At 38.8% G+C, this 16,644-nt stretch overlaps 1 protein-coding gene across 4 annotated transcripts in view; it reads left to right on the top strand.

Moving 5' to 3' along the window:
- The first annotated feature begins 6,259 nt into the window (after nt 1-6,259).
- The window catches only part of ptprea (protein tyrosine phosphatase receptor type Ea), a 189,084-nt gene continuing 178,699 nt past the window's right edge, over nt 6,260-16,644 (top strand). For all 4 annotated transcript variants that reach the window (XM_087276920.1, XM_087276918.1, XM_087276917.1 and 1 more), the window contains exon 1: nt 6,260-6,395. The gene's annotated coding sequence lies outside the window, so the exon portion shown is untranslated. The remainder of the gene's footprint in view (nt 6,396-16,644) is intronic.

Below are 16,644 nucleotides of genomic sequence, written 5' to 3'. Positions count from 1 at the left end.
CACCATGCAACCTCTGAAATAGAGACTAAGCTGAAGGGAAATGAATAAATCAATGTTGTATAATCTGTCTATAACCATTAAGATTTTAAAGTTATTACTTCTTTTCAAAACTAGGGGCTTTCCATGAATAGTGGAATGTTCCTCTCGTACTGCACGTGCTAATATTAAAATCTAATCACAAATATGGCGAATTAACTACTTTTTTTTGTGAATTTATTATGTATTATTTATTAAATTTTACATTAAGAAGATAAAGGTTTCATTCATTAATTTATTTTCCTTCGGCTTAGTCCCTTTATTAATCAGGAGTTGCCACAGCGGAATAAACCGCCAACTGATCCAGCATATGTTTTACACAGCAGATGCCCTTCCAGCTGCAACCCAGTACTGGGATACACTCTCACTGAGATAAATTCTAAGCGCACCAATTTAGCAGCCTTGGGTTTAACGTTTATTATTTTTAAACGTCACAGTCATAATTAATATGACACACTCAAAACATGATTTTAGCTGTTTGTTTAAACTACTTATTTAAAATGGGCTGAATCAACACAATTATCTAGGGATTTTAAGGACAACCTAATTGTTTCATGTTCAAACCACTTAAATTTGTTAAAACAATTAATTGATTTGTGTTGGAGTTGGAATTGTGTGAAACCCAGCATTTTTTTCAGTGCGGTTGCGGTCTGGTGCGGACTTAACCAATAATTGAGGTAAGCAGGCGCCTTTGGCCCCAGGGAATTAGGGGACTATATTAATCATATAGCTCTTTCATAAATGATCCATCAGGTGTTGTAAAATCGCGGCGGCACGGTTAGCACTGTTAACTCACAGCCAGAAGGTTGCTGGTTAGCATTTCTGAGTGGAGTTGGTATGTTCTCTTGGTGTTGGTGTGGGTTTCCCCCGATGCTCTTGTTTCCCCACATCTTGAGACTGAATTGGCTGTAGTGTACGTGTTTTTGTGACAGGACACAAATCTGTATAATGACATGGGTATGATGACACAGGTATTACAAAAAGGAGGTGAAATATGAGGACATTGGTGACGTCCTCATTTCTCAAAATGCTTATAAATACGACAGAATGAGTTTAATCAGAGACTAAAGCTGCACACAGTCTCCTGTGATGGTTGGGTTTAGGGGTGGGGTGAGGGCAATACAATATAAGGTTTGGGTAGTATAAAATGAATGAAAACCTATGTAATGTCCCCACTTTTCACAAAAACAAACGTGTGTGTGTGTGTGAATAAATGAGTGTGTGTATGGGTGTTTCCCAGTACTAGGTTGCGGCTGGAAGGGCATCCACTGTTTAAAACATATGCTGGATAAGTTGGTGGTTCATTCTGCTGTGGCAACCACTGAAATAGAGACCAAGCAGAAGGCAAATGAATGAATGTTGTATAATCTGTTTATAACGATAACGATTTTAAAGGTATTACTTCTTTTAAAACCGGGGACTCTCCATAAATAGTGGAACGTTCTTCTCGTACTGCACATGCTAATATTCAAATCTAATCACAAATATGGCGAAATAACTACATTTGTGAACTTGTTTTTTATTTGTGACTTATTATTTATTTCGTTTTACAATAAAAAGATAAAGGTTTCATTCATTAATTCATTTTCCTTGGGCTTAGTACCTTTATTCATCAGGGGTCGCAACAGCGGAATGAACCGCCAACTTACCCAGCATATGTTTTACACAGCGGATGCCCTTCCAGCCGCAACCCAGTACTGAGATACACTCTCACTGAGATAAACTCTAAGCACACCAATTTAGTTGATTCAGTTCACCTATATCGCATGTGTTTGGACTGTAGGGGAAACCGGAGCACCCAGAGGAATCCCACATCAACACCAACTTACATTCCTATGGTAGCTTCACACACGTAAATTCAATCATTTATGAGAGGCGATGGCAAAAAGACAAAAAAAATTCTGTAAATTGTCCTTTCTTCATACATTGTGATGCGTCATGTTTGGTTATCTTTGAGTTGTGCATGAACATAAATAAAGGTTTTTTATAAATAGATGCAGGTTTTATATATACATTTCCCATTTGGCTCTTAAAAATGCAGTTGATAAAAATAAAATCAGCTGAAAAAAAGGTTCCTGACCCTTGGTATAGCCTATATGATAAAGTACTATATTTATGTCATTTAGCTTTGTAGTTAATGTGTCATTAAATCCAATCTTTCATTTAGACCAGTCTATACACATTTTATGAATATCAAAACGGTTTACATGATCATCAAGAACTTGTTAGAAAGAAAACTTGTTAAGATTGAAAGTGTATTTCCTTGATGCTATATTTAGATTCTGATGCTAGAGATGTCCAAAGTCCATTATCATATCTGCATGGATATTAAAACACACCCAGACATAAACACACACACACACACACACACACACACACACACAGATTGGGTTGATAATTAGCTATTTTATACCACAAGGATGTAAAAAGCTGTAAAATCTAATAAAATAATTTTAAAATAACATTTTTAATAAAGTTCAAATAAAATAAGTAGTATAAATATAATAATTTTAACCATCAGGTAACACCACTTCTGTGTGATTCTTTTATTTTTATTTTTGTATTTTATTTATTGAAGATTTTGTAAAAACATAACACCAAATAGTGTACTGTCATGACCACCAGCGATCAAACCACCAGAGGTCGCTGGTAAACACTCACACACACATAGGACTACAAATCTGCTTATAAATGGACTACATATTCAGTCATGCAACACACACACAACTGGTTCCTGATCCTGACTGATTGCATACACAGCTGATGCTGCTCAAGTACTGACTACACACACATATAAACAGAACAGAAACTTACACTGTTGCTGAGTCTTGTTCATCTGTATCCGCTTGTTAAGTGTGACGGCACGTGAAGTGGCTTCCGGGTCCAAGCGCTCTATTCAACTGAATGGGGAGACTCATGAAATGGTAAAAATAAACGTTTACAAAGGGATTTAATGCTTTCGAAAATCACGATCGCAGTATATATGTCCATGCCTAATATCCGATGGCCAGAAAGTGATTAATTTTTTTTATAAATTGTTAAATTTTAGGTATTTGTTATGCAGCAAGCCCAGAGATTGTCGTGTACACTAAGAATTTATATAAAGTTAACTTTAATGTGTGTGAGGAATAAAACGTGATCATAAACGTATGATTTCTCCACTCAAATGAGTGGTGGCTTGGACCCGGAAACAGCATTACATACGTCACAAACACGTCACCACTTAACAAGCGGATAGTAACATTACAACGCGTTTCCTAGTCTTGGTTACCTGTGTTTTGACATTAGCCTTGTTAGCCTTTTTGTAGTCTGCCGCCTGCCTTATGACCTCTCGTCTGTTATTTGACTACGATTCTGGACTGCCTCTATAAATCTGTTTGCACCTGTGTTGACCATTGCTTGCCTGACTCAGAATAAACCTGCATGTGGATCCAAACCTCATTTGTCATTGTCACTCCCTGTGTTACATGTACATCATGTATATATGTTAACAAAATTATCTGTGTGTTATTACCTAACACTAACTAGAACATACACCAAAACACTAGCAAACAATACAGCACCATCATCAACAACAAAAAGATCTCAGCCAAACTAATGGAATTAGAAACAAAATAGAGAAAAATTTATTACCAAAAAATGTATTACAGAAACATTATTAACCTATACATCTAAAGAAAAGTGCCAATATTTTGTCATACAACTTCTGTTTGCCAAATCTAGAGAAATGTAACCTTTCCAGCTTGAGGGCAGAAACCATTTCAGCTAACCTTTTTAAAAATTTGGAGGTGTCGTGGATTTCCACTCCATCCGAATCAATCTGTTGGCCAGCACCATGCCAAACATAAGGGAATTGCTGATGTTTATGTCAAGTTAGAGCCTGGTCTGAACATCCAAACAGTGCTATTTCCACATCAATTTTAATGTCAATTTCAAAAGCCTGGGAATAAAGTCTGAAGATACTTTTCCAAAATTCAGATACTTCTAGACAGGACCAGAATATATGAGCAAAGGTCCCGACTGCGCCTATGCATTTATCACACACAGCAGAGATTGAAGGATACAGCTTATTTAGTTTGTCTTTAGTATAGTGTAATCTATGCATCACTTTAAATTGTATGAGCTGTAGGCTTACATTTATACAGCAAGAATGAATACGACTCAGTCCCTCCTAGTAAGTAGAGGATGAAATGTTAATTCCCTCTCCCAAGAATCTTTAAGGTGTGCAGTAGAGACTAAAACGTGAGGGGCAAACAGATATATAAATTTGGTCACTAAATGTTTCTCCATTGGGCTTCTTTGTGATTTAATCTGAAAGCTTTATAGTGAAGTTATGATGTATAGTTTTAATGTACTGCTCAAAAAGAAAAAAACTGTCACACTTTACAATAAGGTTCATTAGTTAATGTTAATTAATGCATTTACTAACATGAACAAACAATGAAAAATACATTTAGTACTGTATTTGTTCATGTCAGTTAAGGTTAGTTAATGAAAATACAGTAGTTCATTGTTAGTTCATGTTAACTCATGGTGCATTAACTAATGTTAAAGAGCATGGACTTGGATGTTAATAATTCATTAGTAAATGTTCAAGTATGATTAATAAATGCAGTACAAGTGTTGTTCATGATTAGTTCATGTTATTAAATGCATTAACTAATGAACCTTATTGTAAAGTGTTACCAAAAAATAAAGGAAACATTTAAACAACACAATATTACTCCAAGTGTTCCCTTTCATTTTGAGCAGTGTATACATTCCCTTAATACAATATATTAAAAATAATCCTTATAGGCTAACAATTAGTCTGAATTATGTCTTTAGTCATTTTAATTAGCGTTTCATAAATATTTGTATTATACATCTTACAGAATGATCCTGTCCTTTGTGCAGATTGTTGTTGATAATGATTTAATTGTGTTTGCTTGCCCTTCATAACTGCTGTGCTGAACAGATGCTGTAAAACTAATAGAAACAACAGTGTAGAGGGGGAGCATGAAAGAGCGGCTGTGTAATTAGGCGGGGTTTATCAGTCGTGTATGATGGATTTAATATATAATTACACATTTTTTACAGTTTGCTTATAGTTCAAAGTTAGCAATAAATGATTTTCAGTGTCATTATTGAACTGCCTTCTCAAAGATCTGAGCTCTGATGATCACGTGGTGCGTGTTGTTTTTATTAGCGCTGATAATGATGGACCAATCACGGCCGTTTGACTAACAATAGATAGTCGGAACGAAAATAGCACCATTGAACAACAAAAGATTTAGCAAATTAATATTTAAACAAGACTCTTAACTAGAACTAAAGACAATGCAAATTCACTGTTTTAGTCAACACCAAATAAACCAAGAGATCTGAATTGCAAGTGTTAAACAGAATCAAACAGATATTCATTCATTTTCATTTTGGTTTAGTCCCTTTATTAATCAGGGGTCGCCACAGTGGAATGAACCACCAACTTATCCATCCTATGTTTTACGCAACGGATGCCCTTCCACTTGCAACCCATCTCTGGGAAACACTCATTCACACTCACAGTACCGACAATTTAGCAATCCAATTCACCTGTTCCGCATGTGTTTGGATGTGTCTCTCAGACCAGAGAATAAGATCTTAAAACAAAATGAATCTATAACTTGAACCAGACTAAATAAATAGCATTACAAATGTGCAAAAAGAGCTAGAACCAAAGTTAGAATGGGAACTAAAATAATGACTAAAGTAGCCTACATTAGTGATTAGTTCCCATTATAACTCCCATTTACTTTAGTTCAACCTATAGAATTCATTTTAAATGAAATAAATGATACTAGAGACTAGCACGTGTAAAAAAACAGAGCCAGAGTTAACGTATAGAATTCAAGCTATAGAATTAATTTTAAATGAAATAAATGATAAGTTTTATCAAACTAGAGACTAGTATGTGTAAAAAAAAATCAGAGCCTGAGTTCATCTATACTTCTGAATCTATAAATGTGTCCTATTAAACAAAACATAACCGAGTTTTTCCACAAGTGTGAGCCACCGCGCGCCCCCTGTAGGAAGAACTCGCCACTTGTCAATGAAAACACCAGCATTAGATTTTCCTCAGACTCGCACTCGCTTTTATTATATCAGAGATGGTCGCCAGGCGGCTCTGAGCTCCCGGAGAAGCCGAAAAGGAGCGGGTGAGCCCCTGACAGAGGAGTAAATCTGCAGATCAACACAAATCCTCCTGTTTCTGTTTCCTCCAGCGGCGGCGGTCAGCCTTTCTCCAGCCGCCCCGGCGCGTCCAAATAGCGGATACTATAATCATAATCATCCGTGCGCTTGAAGAAAAAAACCCAGATCGTGTTTACGGCGACTTTACGGTAAGAATGATTTATTCTGAATCTAAACAAACGCGTTGAATGTGGCACATGTGTAGGAATGTTGTTTTTCGCTGCGCGTAAAGGTGCGTAAAGGGTTGATGCGCCCATAAATACTCGCACGTGTGAAGATTGGTTTGTGTGTAAAACGGGTTTTCTTCATGTTCATGTTTGTGAATGCATTTGTATGTCTGGTTCATGCTGCTTATGATAAGCAGGTTTTGATGGAGCGCGTATTGGTTGTGTTGGTAACCCGGGTGATCTGTAGGTTTCCTCGCAATGTGGGTTAGTGGAGCGAGCTGAAAGGGGAGTTTTGGGAATGGTTTATTGGGACTCTGTTCACCGTCATCCCCGCAGGTCTGCAAAAGTGAGCTTGCGGAGGAGAGGAATGTCATGCACGAGCGTAGGTGTGTTTGTTTCACAGCTGAGACTGAAATAGTACCAGAACCAAACACACTCAAGTAGAACCAAGACTAGAAATGTAATACAGATCCAGTACTGTTTACTAACGCAGCAGTGCGTCTATTGAGGTAAAGTTGGTTTTATATTCGCACATTCGTTCAAGTGTCAACTTGTGACAAGCTCCCTGTATTGTTTACCATGGTACTTTTGAATATTCGTTCTGTAATAGCATGTATGACTTTAAAACAACATCAGCAGTATATATTTGACTGTAAACAATACTTTGATAGTCATTGGCTGATATTATGATTTCCTTATTTAGAATTTGCAATTTGACATTTATAATAATAAGAAGAAAGTCAGAATGTGTGAATATAAAACCAACTGTACCTCAATAGTGTGTCCTAATCTGTTTTTACATGAGTGTATTAAGTATTATTTCATTTATTTTCCTTCAGCTTAGTCTCTATTTCAAAGATCGCCACAGTGGAATGAATCGCCAACTATTCTGGCATATGTTTTACGCACTGGATGCACTTCCAGCCACAACCCAGTACTGGGAAACACCCATACACACTCACACACACACACACACACACACACACACACACACACACACACACACTCAAACACTACGGTCAATTTAGTTTATTCAATTCACCTAGCGCATGTTTTTGTACTGTGGGGAAGGAAGAAACTAGGCATGGGCCGGTATAAGATTCTGACGGTATGATAACCTTGGCTAAAAATATCACAGTTTCACGGTATCAGGATTACTGCTCCAAAATAAGTTATTTTTAAAAGTCTGGTTAATAAACAATGACTTTTCCCCAATTTAACACGATATATCTTATATTAAGAAACATTTAAAATATTTTAGAGCTTTAGCTTTTGGTGTGGAGGTTCCTTTTCTGCTGGACATACTGTTGCCCTAAAAAAACTCAACCAAATACTTGCCAAAAACATGTTTAAAATAAAAATCTTACACATACCTTATGCCGAGTTCAGACTGCATGATTTTCAAACTAGTCGTGTCACAGATGTTTTCACACTGCATGACTATCTGGGCTAGCGTATCGTCGCTGCTTTGTTTACACTGCAAGATGGTTCGGCGACATGGACATTCACATTGCATGACTTTACTATAGGGAGAATCGCCGACAACATCGTCCAAACTACGTCTCACAGCCAAAAACACGTAGTATATCTTTTGTTATTAACTACATAATGAGAAAGAAGCCTCTAATGGGGTAGAACATGCACATGTTTGCTCACCTAGGTTTAAAGGGAATTAGCCATTTCTCCTTAACGTTGATAATAAACTAATTTCTTTCTGTATGAAATGTCAAACAGACACGGTTGCTCCTGAGTCCTGTAAAACCTCCACTAGTTTTTCCTCCATTTCGTGGGTCCAAATAAACCGAAAAAGAGCGCTTTTAACTTCTCCCCATGCCTCCCCCTGGCCTGCAGCAGGTATACACACACGCACACGCAAGTGAAAGCTGCTCTGTCATTGGCTGTAGGCGATCGCCGATGTTATTTTCAGTCAAAACTCAATTCACACGGCATGATTTGAATCGCCGACAGCTCCAGATATTTAGCACGCCAAATATCTCACAGGCATCGGCGACTCATCGGCGATTCTCTCAGATCGTGTCTTTGATCGTTCACACTGTGTGATTGTCACTCACGTGCACGAGCAGCGATTTGCCTGTGATTTCAGGCATTTGTCGGCGATTTCTCAAAACCTGTCGGCGAGCCAAATCGGGGCTAAAATCACGCAGTCTGAACTAGGCATTAGGAACGGTATAACAGAAAACTTTGTCGGTTTTAAAACCTTGACTTTTTCAAATCGCGGTAAACCTTGAAATTGGTTATCATCCCAAGCCTAGCAGAAACCCACAGAAAAACCCACGCCAACACAGAGAGAACATGCAAACTCCACACAGAAATGCCAACTGACCCAGCCGGGACTCGAACCAGTGATCTTCTTGCTGTGAGGCAAAAGTGCTAACCACTGGGCCAAAAGTATTATTTGCTAATCCTAAATGGGGAAATGATATTGTCAGTCAATGACTGTCCGAGCACAACATTGTTCACAGTCAAATAAAAAGTGCTTATGTTGTTTTGAAGTCCTTGCATGTGAATATTGTTGTTTGTTTGCTTTATTTATAGAGCACATTTAAAAACAACAGATGTTGACCAAAGTGCTTTGCAAAACGACCAGCATACAAAATCTACCTATATATAAAAATTAAGCAAAATATATAAAACAGATTAAAATTGATTAATTGCGATCAAAGACAAGAGACAGAAGGTGATTTTTTTTTTAGATGCAGGGCTCGAAATTGCGACCATTTTGGTCGCATATGCGCCCGAAAATTAATCTATGCGACCTCATAATATATTTGGGCGCATTAGTGCGACTGCTGATAATGGTTGTAGTGCGACCTGTTTTGATTTTTTGTAAAAACATGCTGAATCGCTCTTCCCTGCCGCTATATTGGTTCATATTAGCTGTCAATCACTCAAGGTATTCCGCTGTCAGATGACAGGGAAGAAGCTTTTATGACCACGGGAAATGCAAACGGCAGAAGAGTAAAAGCTTAAAGCACACAGGTTTGCAAACCCCACCTAAAGTTGAGGCGCAGATGAGAGTGATCATGACACGTCACGTGGTAAATAATGATCCACCAGCTGAGATCAATCGAGTACGCGCTTCATGGAGAAGGCGCCCGAATCTCCATGCGTTGCATTCACTGCGTTCAGCGCAAATGTCCGCTAAAAGTCAAATCTAATACTGTACATATCATTGCCAAAGAAGCTCGCCTTTACTAAATTTACACTGAAACTGCGTCTCATAACAAACAGCGGTATTCCGCCGGTGGTCATCGCAAGAATCTTGCGCTGCCTGCTCATAAATTGGGTCGGCTGACTCGCCAGCTTTTCCACAAACACAGAAAAATGAAGATCATCTCAGACTGAACCTTTAAATTGACACAAACTGAAACCAAATCTTTTAAAGAGTGATAGAAGTGAGACTTTACTTACTTTCTTTTGTCTATTCTTTTTTGAGGTGTATATTATTTTTATTTTTTTATTTATTTACTGATGACTGCTTTGCAGCTTTCATCATTGAATTGAATGATTTATTATAATCTTTTGTTTGTTTTGTAGCAGAAATATTATTTATTAAATTGACATGCATATAAAAACAGCAGCACAAAATAAATATTTCTTACTGCAATGCTTCATTTTTGTTTGATGCAAACTATACAATTATTTTTCATAAAGTAACAGACTTTTTATAGCAGATAACCTACATTCATGCACATTCAAGGCAGTATCATAATGAGAAATGTAATTCATTGTTACTATTATTGTCATTTTCATCATCATTAATATTCTATAATTATTAGACATTCATTTTGGAATTATTGCACACAAATATCAATGTCTTCGCAGCATTAGTTAGATAGTTGTTTCTGGTTTTTGTCAGTCCTATTGATGTTGTTTTAAAATACAATAAATCCCTTAAAAAGCAATTTGCAGCGGTGCTCAATCATTTTTGGTGGGTGCTCCTAAATTTTTTCTGGTGCTCCTAAATTTATTTTGGTGCTCCTAAATATTTGAAGTTGGGAGCACCGGTGCTACCAAGTAAAAAAGTTAATTTCGAGCCCTGAGATGAGACTTAAAAGCACCAAGTGAAGAACATGACCGGATCTGTAAAGGCAGACCATTCCACAGTCGGGGGGCTGCAGCAGAAAAAGCCCTGTCACCTCTTGATTTCAACCGTGTTTTGGGGACAACCAGCTGAAACGTGTTTTTGTTCAAAGTAGCATGGTAAACAATATAGGGACTGTGCCACAAGTTGTCACTAAATGCATGTGTGAATATAAAGCCAATTTTACCTCAATGAATCAAACACTGAAGTACAACCAATATTACAACTAACATCCCGATCTAGTACAAGAACTGCTGTAATAAGTGTGGTTTATTCATAAACTAATTTCGAGAGGATCACGTGCTTATAATCAACACGGCTGGCTCCTTGTTAGCTCCGTAATCAGCCCTATTAGATGATTACGGAAGCATTATAAATAAATTGAGTTTTTCACTCCAGTTATCTTCGTTTTGAAGCTCCCTCCTTTCCACCCCCACATCCTCCCACTTTTTTCTGATCGGGCGACTCGGTGGCCCAGTGGCTAGCACTGTTGCCTGACAGCAAGAACACCGCCGGTCCAACCCATCGTGCCGATTGGTGTTTCTGTGTGGAGTTTACATGTTCTCCCCGTGTTTGCGTGGGTTTTCTCCGGGTTCCCCGGTTTCCTCCCACCATCCAAAAACATAAACCATAGGCAATCGACTAAAACAAATTATCACCCAATACAACCTTAGTTCACACTTCTCACGGTGACAAGCAAGGGAGTTCTCGAGACCTACCTGACCTCGAAATCCCTTCTCGCCCTTCTAACGGGAGGGAGCCCCGGGCTCGAGGATATTACGAGCTCAGGGCTCTCTCCCGGGACAGCATGCCAAATACGCTTTATTGATTATCAGCTAAGTGTGAACTCTTGAATGCAGCATTGTGTCCTAATCTTTTTTTACATGAGTGTCTGTGTGGAGATTGAGGTAAAGTTGGTTTTATGTTCACACATTCAGAGTTTCTCCTTAATAATGAGATTTCAGAAAAGTATTGTTTGCTAATTTTTAATAGTGAAATCCTATTGTCAGCCAATGACTATCAAAGTATTGTTCAAAGTCAAATAAATACTGCTGATGTTGTTTTGAAGTCCTCGCATGTGAATATTTAAAGTGCTACTGTAAACAATATAGGTTCTGTGCCACAAGCACTGAGCAAATGTGTGAATATAAAACCAACTTTACCTCAATAAACCAAATGCTGAAGTACAACCAATATTACAACTAGCATCCCGATCTAGTACAAGAACTGCTGTAATAATGCAGCATCACATCCTAATCTGTTTTTAACGTGAGCGTCTGTGTTGTTGGGATGTTTTTAATAAGTGTTCACTGACTCGCTTTATATCATGAGTGTGGTTGGGGAACAGACATATTGTCTGCTGTTTAAATGAGCCACTGCAATATCAGGCCTCGTAACTGCACGCTCTAAATCTGGTTTAAAGTGAAGTTACATTGTGTTCCTGGCATGCTGTGGCTGAAAGCATGGCTCATGTAGTGAAAACAGAATGTAAGATCAGCATGTGTAGTGGATGTCAAATCCATCTATCCATGCATCCATCCGTCCATCCATCGCTTTATCTGTCGTTCTGTCTATCTGTCCATACATCCATCCATCCATTTATCTGTCCATCCATCCATCCATCCATCTATCCATCGATTTATCTGTCGTTCTGTCTATCTGTCTATCCATCCATCCATCCATCCATCCATTTATCTGTCCATCCATCCATCCATCCATCCATCGATTTATCTGTCGTTCTGACTATCCATCCATCCATCCATCCATCCATCCATCCATCCATCCATCCATCCATCCATCCATCCATCCATCCATCGATTTATCTGTCGTTCTGTCTATCTGTCCATACATCCATCCATTCATTTATCTGTCCATCCATTTATCCATCCATCCATCTATCCATCGATTTATCTGTCTATCTGTCTATCCATCCATCCATCCATCCATTTATCTGTCCATCCATCCATCCATCCATCCATCCATCGATTTCTCTGTCGTTCTGACTATCCATCCATCCATCCATCGATTTATCTGTCTTCTGTCCATCCATCCATCGATCCATCGATTTATCTGTCGTTCTGTCTATCTGTCCATCCATCCATCGATTTATCTGTCATTTTGTCTATCTGTCCATCCATCCATCGATTTATCTGTCATTCTGTCTATCTGTCCATCCATCCATCCATCCATCCATCCAACCATCCATCGATTTATCTGTCGTTCTGTCCATCCATCCATCCATCCATCGATTTATCTGTCGTTCTGTCTATCTGTCCATCCATCTATCGATTTATCTGTCGTTCTGTCTATTTATCCATCCATCCATCTATCGATTTATCTGTCATTCTGTCTATCTGTCCATCCATCTGATCTGTCGTTCTGTCCATCCATCCATCCATCCATCGATTTATCTGTCGTTCTGTCTATCTGTCCATCCATCTATCGATTTATCTGTCGTTCTGTCTATTTATCCATCCATCCATCTATCGATTTATCTGTCATTCTGTCTATCTGTCCATCCATCTATCAATTTATCTGTCGTTCTGTCTATCTGTCCATCCATTCATCCATCCATCCATCCATCCATCGATTTATCTGTCGTTCTGTCTATCTGTCCATCCATTCATCCATCCATCCATCCATCCATCGATTTATCTGTTGTTCTGTCTATATGTCCATCCATCGATTTATCTGTCATTCTGTCCATCCATCCATCCATCCATTCATTCATCCATCCATCGATTTATCTGTTGTTCTGTCAATCCATCCATCCATCCATCCATCTATCTATTGATCCATCCATCGCTTTATCTGTCGTTCTGTCCGTCCATCCATCCATCCAACTAATATATATGCAATAATTTTGGAAACCGTCCCTAGGTTTTTGTATTTTTTACTATAGAAGTCAATGGTTACAGGTTTCTAACATTCTTCCAAATATCTTCTTTTGTGTTCACCAGAATAAGGAAACTGAAACTGGTTTGGCCTCCCCGTGTTGGCATGGGCTTCCTCTGGGTGCTCTGGTTTTCACCACAGTCCAAACACATGTGCTATGGGTGAATTAAATAAGCTAAATTGGCTGTAGTGTATATGTGTGGATGGGAGTGTATGGATGTTTCCCAGAACTGAGTTGCGGCTAGAACGGCATTCACTATGTAAAACATGCTGGAAAAGTTGGCGGTTCATTACACTGTGGTGACCCCTGATGAATAAAGGGACTAAGATGAAGGAAAATGAATGAATGAATGAAACTGGTTTGGCACAAGTGAAGGATCAGTAAATGAGGGCAGACTTTACATTTTTGGGTGATCTATCCCTTTCAATGTGACACTGCTATCTGAAGCAAAGAAGCAGACGGAAATCGATAGATCTTTAATCAAACGGAACCAGAGTTTGTTTGAAAGTGATTTAAATGTGAACACAAAAGAGGTCACAAGATGTGACAATAAAAAGGACATTGTTTCTTGTCATAGTTGTGATGTATTATAGTTTAATGCAGGGGCCAGAAATGCATTTCCTTGCAGCAGATCTTCATTTGGGTGTGGCGATGGAAGTTTAGGTGCCATTTTGACACTATTAAGCCTTTTATAAGCTTTTTACAAGTTCGCATGTGATAAATATCATCACATGTCCATACATATGAGTATTTTAAATGAATGTTATTTTGGTTGTTGTGTAAATTCTGTCTTCTGTTTTGGTTTAAAAATAAGTTGAATCTTTTAAAGGTTTATAATTGGTTTCGTATTTGAATGCAGTCAATAACAAAGGCACTTTCTGCCAATGTTTGTCATTTATGTTGATATATTCATTCCTCACAAAGGGTATAGACTCTTGATTTAATCTGAACAAGTAGTTTTTTTATGTTTTTACTGTTAAAATTGTTTAAAGGAATATTCTATGTTGGATACAACTCAACTGCATTGCTTGTGCATATCTGGAAGTGACTTAAAATTATTTAAAGTCTACGCTGAGTTACTCTAGTAGAGATTATTTATTGGAATGCATTTAGCTTTTGTCAAACGAGTCAAAATGATGGTCTGTGATCTTTTCCGGATGGCACAGTTTCATGATTACTATAGTTCCCTGCTGTGTTTTGCATGCTCATTTGTGTCGTTGCGTTTAGCATTCTCTTTGAAGCAGCTTTTTTACTTATTGGTAACAGCGAGAGCTAATTAGCTTAGCGGGTGAAACAGATTTTTTTTGGGCTCTCGGTAAGATCTGTCAGGGTCAGAAAAAATCATGGGGTTTGGTGGGAGGTGATGCACAGATGCACAGAAATAAAAGACTCATTAGACTGCTTGCTTTTGCAATTGAGAGAACTAAGCTGCCTAAATTGAGCAAACTGGAATCTAGTTCTCCTGCTAGTAGGCCTGTTACAATAAATATTTCTTGTTGCAATGTATTGTTTAAAAGCAAGCATAGAGCGCCACACGCTGTTTAAAAACAAGCATAGAGCACCACGTGCTGTTTAAAAACAGGTATAGAGCACCTCGTGCTGTTCAAAAACAAGCATAGAGCGGCACGCGCTGTTTAAAAACAAGCATAGAGCCCCACGTGCTGTTTAAAAATAAGCATAGAGCCCCACGTGCTGTTTAAAAACAAGCATAGAGCTCCACGTGCTGTTTAAAAACAAGCATAGAGCTCCACGTGCTGTTTAAAAACAAGCATAGAGCTCCACGTGCTGTTTAAAAACAAGCATAGAGCTCCACGTGCTGTTTAAAAACAAGCATGGAGCGCCACATGCTGTTTAAAAACAAGCATAGAGCGCCACGCGCTGTTTAAAAACAAGCAGAGAGCTCCACTTGCTGTTTAAAAACAAGCACAGAGCGCCACGTGCTGTTTAAAAACAAGCATAGAGCTCCACTTGCTGTTTAAACACAAGCACAGAGCGCCACGCGCTGTTTAAAAACAAGCATAGAGCTCCACGTGCTGTTTAAAAACAAGCATAGAGCTCCACGTGCTGTTTAAAAACAAGCATGGAGCGCCACATGCTGTTTAAAAACAAGCATAGAGCGCCACGCGCTGTTTAAAAACAAGCAGAGAGCTCCACTTGCTGTTTAAAAACAAGCACAGAGCGCCACGTGCTGTTTAAAAACAAGCATAGAGCTCCACTTGCTGTTTAAACACAAGCACAGAGCGCCACGCGCTGTTTAAAAACAAGCACAGAGCGCCACGCGCTGTTTAAAAACAAGCACAGAGCGCCACGCGCTGTTTAAAAACAAGCATAGAGCTCTACTTGCTGTTTAAAAACAAGCACAGAGCGCCACGCGCTGTTTAAAAACAAGCACAGAGCGCCACGCGCTGTTTAAAAACAAGCATAGAGCTCCACGCGCTGTTTAAAAACAAGCATAGAGCTCCACGTGCTGTTTAAAAACAAGCATAGAGCTCCACGTGCTGTTTAAAAACAAGCATAGAGCTCCACGTGCTGTTTAAAAATAAGCATAGAGCCCCACGTGCTGTTTAAAAACAAGCATAGAGCTCCACGTGCTGTTTAAAAACAAGCATAGAGCTCCACGCGCTGTTTAAAAACAAGCATAGAGCTCCACGTGCTGTTTAAAAACAAGCATAGAGCTCCACGTGCTGTTTAAAAACAAGCATAGAGCGGCACGCGCTGTTTAAAAACAAGCATAGAGCGGCACGCGCTGTTTAAAAACAAGCATAGAGCTCCACGTGCTGTTTAAAAACAAGCATAGAGCTCCACGTGCTGTTTAAAAACAAGCATGGAGCGCCACGCGCTGTTTAAAAACAAGCAGAGAGCTCCACTTGCTGTTTAAAAACAAGCACAGAGCGCCACGTGCTGTTTAAAAACAAGCATAGAGCTCCACTTGCTGTTTAAACACAAGCACAGAGCGCCACGCGCTGTTTAAAAACAAGCACAGAGCGCCACGCGCTGTTTAAAAACAAGCACAGAGCGCCACGCGCTGTTTAAAAACAAGCATAGAGCTCTACTTGCTGTTTAAAAACAAGCACAGAGCGCCACGCGCTGTTTAAAAACAAGCACAGAGCGCCACGCGCTGTTTAAAAACAAGCATAGAGCTCCACGCGCTGTTTAAAAACAAGCATAGAGCTCCACGTGCTGTTTAAAAACAAGCATAGAGCTCCACGTGCTGTTTAAAAACAAGCATA

Source organism: Danio rerio, chromosome 12 (assembly GCF_052040795.2).
Source record: "Danio rerio strain M-AB ecotype USA chromosome 12, GRCz13ab, whole genome shotgun sequence".
NCBI classification, from domain to species: domain Eukaryota; kingdom Metazoa; phylum Chordata; class Actinopteri; order Cypriniformes; family Danionidae; genus Danio; species Danio rerio.
This window is presented reverse-complemented; position numbering and strand designations above follow the sequence as displayed.